Source organism: Triturus cristatus, chromosome 6 (assembly GCF_964204655.1).
Source record: "Triturus cristatus chromosome 6, aTriCri1.1, whole genome shotgun sequence".
In the NCBI taxonomy this organism is placed as follows: domain Eukaryota; kingdom Metazoa; phylum Chordata; class Amphibia; order Caudata; family Salamandridae; genus Triturus; species Triturus cristatus.
In genome coordinates, this window is record NC_140589.1 from 1846529909 (window position 1) to 1846545227 (window position 15319).

General features: G+C 51.0%; 1 protein-coding gene across 4 annotated transcripts in view; it reads right to left on the reverse strand.

The window, feature by feature from the left end:
- FNDC4 (fibronectin type III domain containing 4) overlaps positions 1–15319 on the reverse strand; it is a 677214-nt gene that overhangs the window by 34330 nt on the left and 627565 nt on the right. The gene's annotated exons all lie outside the window — the stretch shown is intronic.

Consider the following 15319-nt stretch of genomic DNA (forward strand, 5'->3'; position numbering starts at 1 on the left):
GAAAAAAGGAGAAAAGCGGAGAAAGGGAAAGAAGAAACAATAAGAGTTATTAGCCAGTTTGTCCATTCTATTAGTCAGAAAGCAGTAATAATAGCACATTACTATGGCATTAGGATAGAAACTCAGTTATTTGAAGAAAACTCATGCTCGGCCAATCACAACGCGTGTCCTCGCAGCTCTGCCGCCTCCGCTGTCACGTGACAAGCATCTCCCCTAGGTGTGTAATAGGCCGAGGACAAGGACATGTGATAAAATACATAGACATTGCCACCAGCAGCGGTCCCTGGAGGGAGTTCCGTGGGGCGGAAAGGCGGGGGAGGCGCAGGGTGGGGGGTACTAAACTCCGGAATATGGATAATTGGAGGTAAGTAAACAATTAAATAAATAAAACGAATGTCATAGCGCGCCCTGCATCACAAAATGCGGTGCAGCGTGCGCTACGAAATTCGTTTTATTTATTTAATTGTTTACTTACCTCCAATTATCCATATTCCGGAGTTGTTAAAAGGTCCACGGCCTCCAAAGTAAAACAATAATTAAACCCGCAATGTGAACGCCGACCCTAACATGAAGGGCATGAACAGGAACGAATGGAAAAGATAGAAAGTGTTTTAAGCTACAGTCTGGATTACAGCATGCCTCGCAGAGCCAGAGTCTATATCTACTGAATAACAGGAATTGTCCTTAGATGGCCCTTGCCACGTTACGGGCATTGGTATAACCAGGTTTTGGACTCCAATTGAGCATTGCAAGAGTGATGAGGGTCACTTCACCCGTCACCTTGTCCTGAGGAAGATCCGCATAGCTGAGGTAGTCCCTCTTTTGCCGATAAGCCGGATCGAAACGTTGTCGCTACCCCCTACCGCACCTGGACCAATTTCCCCTTCCCCATTACCCCTGTTTACAGCCTTAAGGAAACTTTCCTTACAAATTCAAATGAATAATTTGCATGTGGCCAGGTTGCATCTAACTGTTTATTGATTATCAGTTTTGTACAGTCTTGTAAATATATGCTGTGAGAAGTTGGCCTGATATGTAGTGCTCACTATTCTAGTGATCACTGTGTATCATTCCAAACGACCCTTATTGATGATTGGTTGTAAGTCAACCTTTTAGACCAGCTATCCTAGTAGCGTGGATACGAGCAGTCTTAGGCTAAACTCTAGAGGGCGTGTTAAGCCAGCTGTTTACCATCACATATACCCCTTGAACATCAAGTGAAAGGACACCACACAAGTTGTTATGAAAATAAAGGATATTTATTTATAACACGACTACCCTGGCTCTTTATGAGTCAGGGAGCTAAGCACACTACAAAACTCTTAGGAAAATACTTCAGTTGCACAATTTACACAAATGCCCGAGGGGCACGGGAAACCATCTACACTTACAGGGAAATGCGAATGGATAGAGTCTGGAGGTACTGATTCCGGAGTGTTCCGATCAGTGGGACTAAACGAAAAAGGAACTGGACACTTGTAGAGCGAACCTGCGATGGAGCACCGAGATGCTCGAGTTACCTAGCCCGGAGGCTGCGGCTGCGTGAAGTTCGTCAAGATGTCGGGAGTCCTCGTGTAGTCTCAGGAGCCTGAAAGAAGAAGTTGCTGGCAGGCGACCAGTGTCGATATTCAGCGAGATCCAAGCCTGGATCGGTGATGAAGGAAACCTGAAAGCAGAGGGGACTCAGTTCTTAACCGCTAGCCAGCGATCGTGTGGGTACCAGGAGGGTACCGGCTGAAGTCACCTCGACCAGGTGAGTGGGTGACGTCGGACTCGGCTGTTCCTCGGACCAGGAGGCGCGGCGGCGACCAGGATGGAGGGCGAGCTGTCCCACGAAGGTGTCTGCTGTCGATGATGCTGGGCCCAGGAAGGGGCAGCGGATCTTGGCAGTGGCCACCCAGGCGGGGGAGTCAAGATGGCGTCGGGAGTGGACCAGGAGGGTCCGTGGTACTCCTCTGTTGAAGGGGAGCAAGAGCCAGTCTGGAGCAACCAGACTCGTGATGAAACAATCGTGGTGCGTCGTGAAGAGGGCCACAAGCCGGTCGGCAAGTGGTCGAACAACGCGGTGAACAACAAGGAGCGGAAGGGCCCCCACGCAGATCTCGGGGATGCTGGGGAGGCAGACTTCGATGCTGGAGCTGCTCAGGGTTAGGGCTTCTCAAACCCTAGGTGCACTCACTCGAGGGTCCCTCGGTGGGCGTGCTAGATAAGCGTCGTGCAGGTTCTGAAGATAGCCGGTCCCGCAGGTCTCGTCACACCTACGACTCTCAGCTGGGCTGATGAGGCAGGTAAAAGGTCAGAGATGGCAGGGACTCGGGTCTCGTCGAGCTGGGCAGTCTTGATCCGTAGGAGAGACTTACAGCAACCCGCAAGCGCTTAGATGGTGCCTGCTGGTGCAGGGTGGCTACTCCTTAGCCACAAGGGAGAGTCTTCAGAAATAGTCAAGAGTTCCTTTCGTGGAAAGTGGTTCGTGATTCGGAGTTATCCGATTATCTGATTATCCGATTATCCAATTTGGGAAGGGGACTCGCTCCTACCTTTATTCTAAGAAAAAGGGGTTGGCCCGTGACTAGGTTCTACCTATGGGTGGAGCCAGGAGGGGGGTGGTTACACCCCTATCCTTTGTCCGGCTTCGCGCCAGCTCAGGGGCTGGTGTGCCCCCGAAACTGGTTTGAGCCGGGCTATGCACAGTGAGCACCGGGGTGCCACTTGCAATCACCTTCCTTTCAGCCCTGCCTACCTGGGATACACAAACCCTGTCTGGGATGGTGCTAACACCGCCCTCGACAGGAAACCCTTTGTCCAAGCTCCCCTTGCTGGAAGGTCCCCCAGCAGCAGGAGGTCAGACTTGTGTCTGGTGGCAGCATCCATTTTGTGATGCTGAGGCTTGAGTCAACTTTAACCGGGGTTCAAGGTTACTTCCATGTCGTGTCCCTCTAAAAGGGGGGAATGCTAACCCCGTCGCCAGGACTGGCGAGGGGTTCGTATTCCCATTCGTATGACACCTTACTCGACATGTGTAGGTGATGTGATGCCAAAGTTAGCAAATAACCGCAAGGATTATAATGCATTAAAAGTAGTTGGCCCGCGTCACCATGGAACGGCTATTAGGACTTGGTTCCGCAAGCCGTCGACGGGCTCAGCTCGCGCCAGAGCACCGTCCCACATGATTCCCTGCACTCTGCCTTCAGGATTGATAAGGCCTGCTATAGGAGTGACTGATAGGAATCCATGTGTCCATTTTAGGGTTTAGGTGTAGGAATACTACACCTACAGCAACGGGTGATTACACCACGTGGCCCCAGCTGTCGTGCAGCCAGTTGTGTCAGATTTGGGCGGCCATTCCAGGGGTGGCATAATACATGCTTCAGCCCCTGGTAGGCCCTGGGTACACCGATGCCCTGGATACCTGTGGTATGCTGAGACAGGGACTGACAAGGCGGCCCAGTTCCAATTAGTGGATGCACCTAACGTACATGTGTGTTAATTTCGAGAGAGAACAGCTAGGCTGTGGGTCTGATTGGCAGGCCCACAGCCGGAGAAAGTCGTAAACCAATGAAGCAAAAGCAAAAAATCTGGGTGATCATAGGATTGCAGACCCTACTCTCCTACATGACCCCCCCCCAAACTTTGGGACAATAAGCTAACCTTGACCAGGTGAGTCTTCTTGCTCTAAGTGGAAATACCTGGAGAGCCCATCTGCATTGCCATGATCAGTGCCAGGTCTATGCTCCACTGTGAAGTCCATCCCCTGTAGGGAAATGGACCACCTAAGTAGTTTGGGGTTTTCACCCTTCATTTGATTTAGCCACAAGAGGGGCTTATGGTCGGTCTGAATCTTGAAGTGAGTGCCAAACAAGTATGGCCTCAACTTCTTCAGGGCCCAAACCACAGCAAAGGCCTCCCTCTCAATAGCTGACCAATTCTTCTCTCTGGGGGTCAGCCTTCTGCTAATAAAAGCTATGGGCTGGTCATGACCATCAAAATTCAGTTGCGATAGAACAGCTCCCACACCCAGCTCCGAAGCGTCTGTTTGGACAATGAATGGTTTGGAGTAGTCTGGACTCTTTAGGATAGGTGCTGTGCACATGGCCTGCTTTAGGTCATCGAATGCTTTCTGACAGCTTGCTGTCCACTGAACTTTTTTTGGCATCTTTTTACTTGTCAGGTCGTTTAGCGGGGTCACAATGGATCCATAATTTCTGACAAATTTCCGGTAATAACCAGTCAGGCCCAAGAAAGCTCGAACCTGAGTCTGGGTGGTTGGAGGAGCCCAGTCCTGGATGGCCTGTATTTTGCTCTCCAATGGTTGAACCTGGCCTCCACCTACAAGGTGGCCCAGGTATACAACCTGTGTCTGCCCTATCTGGCACTTGGTGGCCTTGATAGTGAGGCCTGCCTTCTGCAGGGCCTCTAACACTTTCCTCAGGTGGACCAGGTGATCCTCCCAGGTGGAGCTAAAGACAGCGATATCGTCCAGATACGCCGCACAGAAGTCGTCCAACCCAGTGAGAACTCGATTCACCAGCCTTTGGAAGGTGGCAGGTGCATTTTTCAAACCAAAGGGCATTACCACGAACTGATAATGCCCACCCGGGGTAGAAAATGCTGTTTTGGGCTTGGCCTCCTCAGCTAACCTGATTTGCCAATACCCAGCTGTCAGGTCAAACGTACTTAAGTAGTTGGCCGAGGCCAACCGGTCGATAAGTTCGTCTGCTCTCGGTATCGGGTGGGCGTCAGTCTTAGTGACTGCATTGAGGCCTCTGTAGTCCACGCAAAACCTCATCTCTTTCTTACCGCCCTGGGTGTGAGGTTTCGGCACGAGCACTACGGGACTAGCCCAGGGGCTGTCCGAGGGTTCAATGACTCCCAGCTCCAACATTTTCTGCACCTCTGTCTTGATGCAGTCTCTGACATGATCAGGTTGCCGATAGATTTTACTCTTTACGGGCAGACTGTCCCCAGTGTCGACCTCGTGGGTACACCACTTGGTCTGACTGGGTGTCAGAGAGAACATATGTCGAAAGGATTGAAGAACCTGTTTACAATCCTCCTGTTGATGTCCAGAGAGGCTGCCACAAAAGACAACACCATCTACTGATCCATCGTCAGGGTTCTGAGAGAGCAGGTCGGGGAGAGGGTCACTCTCCTCCTCCTGTCCCTCATCTGTGGCCATGAGCAAGCCCATGCCCTCCCTGTCGACATATGCCTTGAGCCTGTTTACATGGAGCACCCTGTGGGGGCTCCGGGGAGTTCCCAGGTCTACCAAGTAGGTGACCTCTCCCTTTTGCTCAATGATCGTGTGGGGCCCAGACCATTTGTCTTTGAGTGCTGCTGGGGCCACTGGCTCCAGCACCCACACCTTCTGTCCAGGCTGATACACAGTCAGGACAGCCTTTTGGTCGTGCCAAGCTTTCTGTAATTCTTGGCTCGCCTCAAGGTTTTTAGACGCCTTTTCCATGTACTCCGCCATCCGCGAGCGGAGACCGAGTACATAGTCCACAATGTTCGATGCCGGCTTTCTGAGAGGTCTCTCCCATCCTTCCTTTACCAAACAAAGGGGTCCCCTTACAGGATGTCCGAACAGAAGCTCAAAAGGGCTGTAGCCAACCCCCTTCTGCGGGACCTCTCTGTAGGCGAACAAGAGGCAGGGTATCAGGACATCCCATCTCCGCCGAAGCTTTTCAGGTAGTCCGTGAATCATCCCTTTTAGGGTCCGGTTGAATCTCTCAACCAGCCCGTTGCATTGTGGGTGATAGGGTGTGGTGAACTTGTAGTTGACACCACATTCCTTCCACATAGCAGTCAGATATCCCGACATGAAGTTTGCACCTCTGTCTGAGACGACCTCCTTAGGGAAGCCCACTCTGGAGAACACTCCAAGTAGGGCCCGTGCCACCACAGGTGCTGTAGTGGTCCTAAGGGGAATAGCTTCAGGATACCTGGTGGCGTGGTCCACCACCACCAGTATAAACTTGTGCCCTGATGCTGTCTGGGGTTCCATTGGTCCGACAATGTCGATCCCCACTCGTTCAAAGGGTACCCCCACCACTGGTAGTGGTATGAGGGGGGCCTTTGTCGTGCCACCTGACTTACCACTGGCTTGGCAAGTGACACAGGAGCGGCAAAACTCCTTCGTATCTTCGGACATGTGGGGCCAGTGAAAGTGTGGAACAATTCTGTCCCAAGTCTTATTCTGGCCTAAGTGACCTGCAAGGGGAATCTCGTGGGCCAAGGTGAGAAGGAAACCTCTCAGAGACAAGGGGATGACCAACCTCCTGGTCGCACCAGGTTTGGGGTCTCTTGCCTCAGAGTACAGGAGTCCATCGTCCCAGTACACTTTGTGGGTACCTGTGGCGTTCCCTGCAGCCTCAGCAGCAGCCTGCTGTCTGAGGGGTTCAAGTGAGGGGCAGTCTAACTGTGCCTTCCCCAGGTCTTCCCTGGAGGGTCCCCCTGAGCCCAGAAACTCAACCTGACCAGGTTCAAGCTCTTGCGGCTCAGTTTCCCTCAGTTCCTTAAGGTCAGCCTCCTCGGAGACTTGATCCATGACCTGGGGCAAGGGGGAAGGCGAAGCCTTACCCTTACTGCTCCTTTTCTTGGAAGGTGTCTGGTCCGTTCTTCCAGGATCCAGCACCTGTTCAGTGGGGCATCTTTTGGCCTGTGACCTGGTCACAGCAAGGACATGTGCTGGCAAACCTAACATTTCCATGTGAGTCCTCTGCTCCACTTCTGACCATTGTGACGTTTCCAAATCATTGCCCAACAGACATTCTACGGGGAGGTCTGAACTAACCACAACCTTTTTCGGGCCACTTACCCCTCCCCAGGAGAAATCAACAACTGCCATACTGTGATTGGTAGTGACGTTGCTGGCATTGGTCACTAGGTAACTGGTACCTAGCATGATCTGTCCAGGGTCCACGAAGTTAGGCGTCACCATGGTGACACTGGCACAAGTGTCCCTGTAGGCCTGAGCCACTTTTCCATTGATCAAAGGTGTCTGTCTGTATTTGCCCAAAGTATTGGGACTGGCATCAGGGGTCATATCCATATCCCCTGTACAGACAAGGACGGCCTGAGTGAGCGTGCCGACTAAGTCGTCACTCCCCTCGGTTCCCAAGGTTAACCCAACTAATGCCTTGGGAGGCGCACTACCACTGCTGACTGTACTAGGGGGTGCAGGTGCCTTAGGGGCTGCAGTGGTAGGAGTTTGCCCTCCTTTCTTGGTGCACTCACTAAACCAGTGAGTCTTACTTTTACAGTATTGGCACCACCTTTTTGACTGGCCTTCTTGAGTCTTCTTCTTCTGTGAAGCCTGACCCCCACCCTCTTTGGTTTGTTGGGGACCTGTCGAAGACTTCTGGTCATTTTGTTCGTTCTTGTTACCCTTTTGGTCTGCTTTCTTCTGACCACCCTGGTTCTGATTCTGGTTCTGCTTGACCCTTGTTCTGACCCACCTGTCTGCCTTCTTTCCCAATTCTTGGGGAGAGGTCAGATCCGAGTCGACAAGGTGCTGATGCAACAATTGGTTCTGACAGTTGTTTAAAATCTGTTCTCGCATGATAAGATTGTACAATCCTGTGTAATCAGTAACCTTGCTACCCAGCAACCAGCCTTCCAAAGCCTTAGTGGCACAATCGACAAAGTCAGCCCAATCCTGAGACTGAATTTTCTGGGTGTCTCGGAACAGCACCCGGTACTGTTCCGTGGTTAAGCCGAACCCATCAATCAGTGTGTTCTTCAGGACTTGGTAGTTGTTAGCATCCTCAGCTCTTGTAGTGAGGAGCTTGTCCCTTCCTTTACCTTCAAAGGAAAGCCACAGTATAGCTGCCCACTGACTTGGGGGGACGCACTGGACAGTGCAGGCCCTCTCCAAGGCAGTTATCCACTTGTGGATGTCGTCCCCTTGTTTAAAGGGGGGCACTATTTTACTCAGGTGTCTAGTGTCTATACCCCTGTCTTTCTCTCTATGGAGAACGCTGCCACCAGTGGGATCTAACCCACTTAATTTCTGCTCTCGGGCTAAGGCAAGTCTTTCTTTGGCGAGGGCAAGTTCTTCCCGCTCGATCCTCAGATTGACCTCCCGCATCTTCGCTTCATGTTCCCTCCTCTGAGGGGAAGTCATTCCTCTCTGAGAAGGTGCCTGAGAGACATGTGTATGAACCGATCTGCCAGAGCCTCTGGAGAGAGACCTAGCTCGTCCGTTCCCAAGGTTAAGCCTGCTCGAGCGTGGGCCCGGGGTTCCCCCAGTTCCATTCTCATGCCTGCTTAAGTTGGTCCTTGTAAGCCTGCCGACTACCACTGGACCTTTGTCTGCCTCGTCTCCCGATAACTCGTCCTCGTCCTCCTCCTCTGTGTGGAGGTCGAGGTCTGGGTCACCGAGGGTTCCCTCTAAGGGAGGCATGTTCCCATCTGCACTGGGGGGACCTGTGTTAGAGGACCTCCTAGCATCGTACGCCTCTAAGAGACCTATCAGAATTGCGATGGTAGGGTTAGAACCCTGGTTTAGCTTCCTGGAGGCACACAGTTGTCTCATCTCCTTGAAGCTAAGAGTTGCATATCGTGACACGACCTGTGGAGGGTCACTGACCACTAAGGGAGTCTGCGAGGACTCTCCGTGGACCGACATGCTTGTCTAGTGAGGTGTAAGTGATGCACCTACCTACACTATGTGTTTACCTACTGGTCCCTTGCTAAGAGTTGTAGTCAGGGTGTGCTAAGCCCTGTTACACTACAACAGCCGGTTCAGTAGAACTCGGAGTATTCTAAGTTAAGTTATATGTACCTGGGTACTTATGTGATCTTTCACTGCGATATTCTTAGGATACGTGTGTGGTAAAACAACAGCAAGCTCAAATCCCAACCGCTGCTCACCAATGTGAGAAGTTGGCCTGATATGTAGTGCTCACTATTCTAGTGATCACTGTGTATCATTCCAAACGACCCTTATTGATGATTGGTTGTAAGTCAACCTTTTAGACCAGCTATCCTAGTAGCGTGGATACGAGCAGTCTTAGGCTAAACTCTAGAGGGCGTGTTAAGCCAGCTGTTTACCATCACATATACCCCTTGAACATCAAGTGAAAGGACACCACACAAGTTGTTATGAAAATAAAGGATATTTATTTATAACAAGACTACCCTGGCTCTTTATGAGTCAGGGAGCTAAGCACACTACAAAACTCTTAGGAAAATACTTCAGTTGCACAATTTACACAAATGCCCGAGGGGCACGGGAAACCATCTACACTTACAGGGAAATGCGAATGGATAGAGTCTGGAGGTACTGATTCCGGAGTGTTCCGATCAGTGGGACTAAACGAAAAAGGAACTGGACACTTGTAGAGCGAACCTGCGATGGAGCACCGAGATGCTCGAGTTACCTAGCCCGGAGGCTGCGGCTGCGTGAAGTTCGTCAAGATGTCGGGAGTCCTCGTGTAGTCTCAGGAGCCTGAAAGAAGAAGTTGCTGGCAGGCGACCAGTGTCGATATTCAGCGAGATCCAAGCCTGGATCGGTGATGAAGGAAACCTGAAAGCAGAGGGGACTCAGTTCTTAACCGCTAGCCAGCGATCGTGTGGGTACCAGGAGGGTACCGGCTGAAGTCACCTCGACCAGGTGAGTGGGTGACGTCGGACTCGGCTGTTCCTCGGACCAGGAGGCGCGGCGGCGACCAGGATGGAGGGCGAGCTGTCCCACGAAGGTGTCTGCTGTCGATGATGCTGGGCCCAGGAAGGGGCAGCGGATCTTGGCAGTGGCCACCCAGGCGGGGGAGTCAAGATGGCGTCGGGAGTGGACCAGGAGGGTCCGTGGTACTCCTCTGTTGAAGGGGAGCAAGAGCCAGTCTGGAGCAACCAGACTCGTGATGAAACAATCGTGGTGCGTCGTGAAGAGGGCCACAAGCCGGTCGGCAAGTGGTCGAACAACGCGGTGAACAACAAGGAGCGGAAGGGCCCCCACGCAGATCTCGGGGATGCTGGGGAGGCAGACTTCGATGCTGGAGCTGCTCAGGGTTAGGGCTTCTCAAACCCTAGGTGCACTCACTCGAGGGTCCCTCGGTGGGCGTGCTAGATAAGCGTCGTGCAGGTTCTGAAGATAGCCGGTCCCGCAGGTCTCGTCACACCTACGACTCTCAGCTGGGCTGATGAGGCAGGTAAAAGGTCAGAGATGGCAGGGACTCGGGTCTCGTCGAGCTGGGCAGTCTTGATCCGTAGGAGAGACTTACAGCAACCCGCAAGCGCTTAGATGGTGCCTGCTGGTGCAGGGTGGCTACTCCTTAGCCACAAGGGAGAGTCTTCAGAAATAGTCAAGAGTTCCTTTCGTGGAAAGTGGTTCGTGATTCGGAGTTATCCGATTATCTGATTATCCGATTATCCAATTTGGGAAGGGGACTCGCTCCTACCTTTATTCTAAGAAAAAGGGGTTGGCCCGTGACTAGGTTCTACCTATGGGTGGAGCCAGGAGGGGGGTGGTTACACCCCTATCCTTTGTCCGGCTTCGCGCCAGCTCAGGGGCTGGTGTGCCCCCGAAACTGGTTTGAGCCGGGCTATGCACAGTGAGCACCGGGGTGCCACTTGCAATCACCTTCCTTTCAGCCCTGCCTACCTGGGATACACAAACCCTGTCTGGGATGGTGCTAACACCGCCCTCGACAGGAAACCCTTTGTCCAAGCTCCCCTTGCTGGAAGGTCCCCCAGCAGCAGGAGGTCAGACTTGTGTCTGGTGGCAGCATCCATTTTGTGATGCTGAGGCTTGAGTCAACTTTAACCGGGGTTCAAGGTTACTTCCATATCGTGTCCCTCTAAAAGGGGGGAATGCTAACCCCGTCGCCAGGACTGGCGAGGGGTTCGTATTCCCATTCGTATGACACCTTACTCGACATGTGTAGGTGATGTGATGCCAAAGTTAGCAAATAACCGCAAGGATTATAATGCATTAAAAGTAGTTGGCCCGCGTCACCATGGAACGGCTATTAGGACTTGGTTCCGCAAGCCGTCGACGGGCTCAGCTCGCGCCAGAGCACCGTCCCACATGATTCCCTGCACTCTGCCTTCAGGATTGATAAGGCCTGCTATAGGAGTGACTGATAGGAATCCATGTGTCCATTTTAGGGTTTAGGTGTAGGAATACTACACCTACAGCAACGGGTGATTACACCACGTGGCCCCAGCTGTCGTGCAGCCAGTTGTGTCAGATTTGGGCGGCCATTCCAGGGGTGGCATAATACATGCTTCAGCCCCTGGTAGGCCCTGGGTACACCGATGCCCTGGATACCTGTGGTATGCTGAGACAGGGACTGACAAGGCGGCCCAGTTCCAATTAGTGGATGCACCTAACGTACATGTGTGTTAATTTCGAGAGAGAACAGCTAGGCTGTGGGTCTGATTGGCAGGCCCACAGCCGGAGAAAGTCGTAAACCAATGAAGCAAAAGCAAAAAATCTGGGTGATCATAGGATTGCAGACCCTACTCTCCTACATATGCCCTTTAGTTTTCTACACACTTTGAGCTCTATTGACTCCTATATATACACTTCACTCCTTCTTACACGTTCCCTAGAACATTTTCCTACCTTCCTGACCCTCTAATGACTGTTCCTTTAAATGACTAAATAAATTGTAATAATACTTAGTGTTTTTTTCTGCACATTTATTTTCATGATTTACAGACATTTGGGATCTGATTAATGTAAGCTCAAATAAGTTGTTAATTCTGTTAATCGAACTCTTCCTTGAATAATTGGTCCAGGACCATTGTTTCTTTATAATAAAGGTTGAGAGAGCAGGCACTGGCTCCCAGTCTCACCGGGAGCGCAAATTCATGGCTCTCTGGCCAATCCTGACTCTGCTCCAATGACATGAGAGCAGCGTCGGGATTGGCCGCAGTGGAGTCTGGGAGCCTGTGCACGCAGTGGAGAGGAGCAGATGAGTGTGACTCGGCTGGCTCCCAGTCTCACCGGGAGCGCAAATTCAGGGCGCTCTGGCCAATCCTGACTCTGCTCCAATGACATGAGAGCAGCGTCGGGATTGGCCGCAGTGGAGTCTGGGAGCCTGTGCACGCAGTGGAGAGGAGCAGATGAGCGTGACTCGGCTGGCTCCCAGTCTCACCGGGAGCGCAAATTCAGGGCGCTCTGGCCAATCCTGACTCTGCTCTCATGACATGAGAGCAGCGTCGGGATTGGCCGCAGTGGAGTCTGGGAGCCTGTGCCTGCAAGAATAGGAGCAGAAGGGCGCGACGCGGCCGGCTGCAGGTAAGTGTTTTTACTGTGTATCTTTTTATTTTGTCTCCCCCGACCCCGTCACCCCCACCCCCTGCCCTACCACTCTTCCCGAACACCAGCCGTTACTGCATCTTACAACAAGCCATGTAAATGTTTATCAAATGCCATGGCTAATCCAAACACTGTACTTATGCTGCCGTCTGTCACACGCCCCGTGGGGGGTCATTCTCTAACCAGATACCATAGGCAAATAAAATATCACGGATGTTCAATTTAGGTCTATTTTTAAGTCTCGGGGCATGGTGGGCAAATGACACACCCCACCAGAAAGGCCTACTGGGCAGAGGGACTATATACAAGGGAGGCCAGAGGTCGTACCCTGAGACCCCACTTAAAATGAATGAAGGTTGTGCTTACTCCGTAGGCAAGGGGGCTGGGGGCTGACTGACGGCCTACACACAGCGGTGGCTAGCTAGGACCTGGGCTCTGCGGGTACACGGTGTGACTAAAGTCCATATATTGCACCCAGGGCCCGATAGACACAGGCACTGCCAAGGTGGGTATTGTAGGGCAAGGACTCTATGCCTAGTGTCCACTCTGCCCCATGGGCTTGCAGAGTGATGGCAATGAGATGTGGTGCAGGGGCTTGAGCATAAGGTGTGATTGTTGCACTCAGAGGCTGCAAGGCACACTGGCAGGCCCTGCCCAGGTGCTCTCAGGATGGCAGACACCCACTCTGCAGGAGCTGCACCGAGAACCCGCTGGCATCGCCCATGACAGCACCTAGTGCGCTCTGGGCAGGGTGGTTGGCAGGTGGGTGAGACCAAAGGGAACACCTAGTGCCCCATGGGCACAATTGCATGCGGTATGAGTTTGCTACACCAACGGGACCATCCAATACGCTCGCTGGACCCCATTCATCGCCTGTACCTCGGACGGACCGAGTTGGATCATCTGTTACTCTTTCAGATGCGTGTTTTATATTCCACTGTTTTTATCCCCTCTTGTTATACTATGTCAACCGTGAATCCTTCTATCAATGCCATGTCTTGTAAAGCGCTCTGATACCCTCGGGTCAAACCAGCACCATATAAAACTCTCAAATAAATAAATGAATAAATGCCCAGGTGACACTATCAGCAGGGCCCAATGGAAATCACAACAGAACCAAAGAAACTCCCTTTGTTATTCACGGTTCCAATATAAAAAGTGCACAGTTGTTCCACCAGAGCTCATCAATTGAAGATACATTTTGTTTGTGATACAAACCACAAAGAAACACTGACATTCACTAATTGTGGTGACAACGCAACTGTCTTATTACTCAGAACCTCACACATGATGTCACAAATGACATCACTGATGACTTCACATATAAACTCACCAATGACATCATCAGTACCATCACAAAAGCCACATCTGATTGTTGATTGCTGACAGCTGACAGCAGAGCTGAGAGCTTCTTTCCACGCATCCTCGGTGAGAACATCTGTTTCTTGATAGTGATGCAGAAGCCTTTACTGCACAATTAATGCCCAAGACGACATGTATGCCAATGGAGTGTAATTGTAAGAGTCATAACTTTCTATGTACACAGACATCCCAAATGACATCATCGATGACGTCACAGTTGGCACTGCCTATCACATCACCGTTCACTTCATTGATGACTTCACAATATCTTTGCGGAGATGCACTGACATGACCTTTGTGCTCAGTATGCACAGATGATAGAATCAGTATCAATGACATCACTAATGACGTCACGTCCCATCATCATGATATAACTGAGGCTGCATCGCGTCATCAATGAAACAAATAAAGCCCCACATTATTCTTTTTCACATCAGTTTGATGTCAGTAGATATTTATTTTTTATGTAATTCTTTTTATGATCACATCAGAATGTTGCAAGTGGTTCTGTGCCCCTATAACTATAGTTCATATATAGAACCGGATATTTTACTTGTGAGTATAACCTTTGTTCTCCAAATATGTTTTAAAATGACACCTAGTGGCTGACAGGGGTATTGCACCCTGCATTCAATTACAGGTGTGCTAAGTTGGGAAGCCTCATGGCTCACACCCCTATGCTATTTTTGGTGAAACTAGAGAAGTGACTCAAGTGTGCAACTACAATGGAGTTAAAGAATTTAGGATAATATGTGGACTGTTGCCACTGACTAACCATCCATCCGTACCCCACTTTCATCCTCCACGCCGGCATTATATATAAAATACCAGCCACAGATTAGCAGCCCCCCTCCAGCTGGCCCAGTGGCAGCCTCATCCCCCGACATGGTGTGGGGGTGCACCCAGACTCTTGTGGCCGCTGTCCCGGCACCCACAGGCAGCGTCCTCCTGCTGATGGGGCAGCTTGAAACCGTCGTTCATGCGTTCAATTTGTAGGACTCCTGATCAGGGGACTCCAAGTAGGGAATAATGCAGAGGAAGGTGGTATAGGCATTTTGTCCTTAACTACAGAAGTGTAATTACATGTTTGCAAAACTCTAATTTAAAATGAAGGTATTACTCAGCCCCTGATTTTGGGAACAGTTCCAAATGTAAGTGCTTTGTCCCTTAATGACTGGTGGCCTTGTAGGGTTCCCAATTCCTTTATCAGGGGTCAGGCTGTAGGACTCTCCAGTATCCACCAGCTGATCCTGCAGACCCCTGCAGGGGGCGCTGTGCAGCCTATTAGCTGAAATAAGAGGCAGACCAACGAGTGTGTAAAACCACCAGCACCATCTCTTTGGTGTCTCATAGAACAACGCCTGTGATTTGATAAAAATGAATGCCACGTGCCACTGTGCCCAATCATGAGAGCGCCACACCCTCCTCTCATCTCTAGGCAAACAGCATTGCAGTGGCAGCAGTGCCCTGTCACACTCCCAAAAGAAGAAAGATCCCTGGCACACAGTGTTCATGCAGAACTACATGTACAATCATTCATATGTACTGGCAATAAAATGACATCTCCAATGATATTGTGCCATCCAACTTAGGAGAATGAATATACACATTTGTTTGGTTGTTCTTCACACATAAATTGAAAAGAATTCACTACAATAACACTCCAGATCTATCACAATAATACCATTT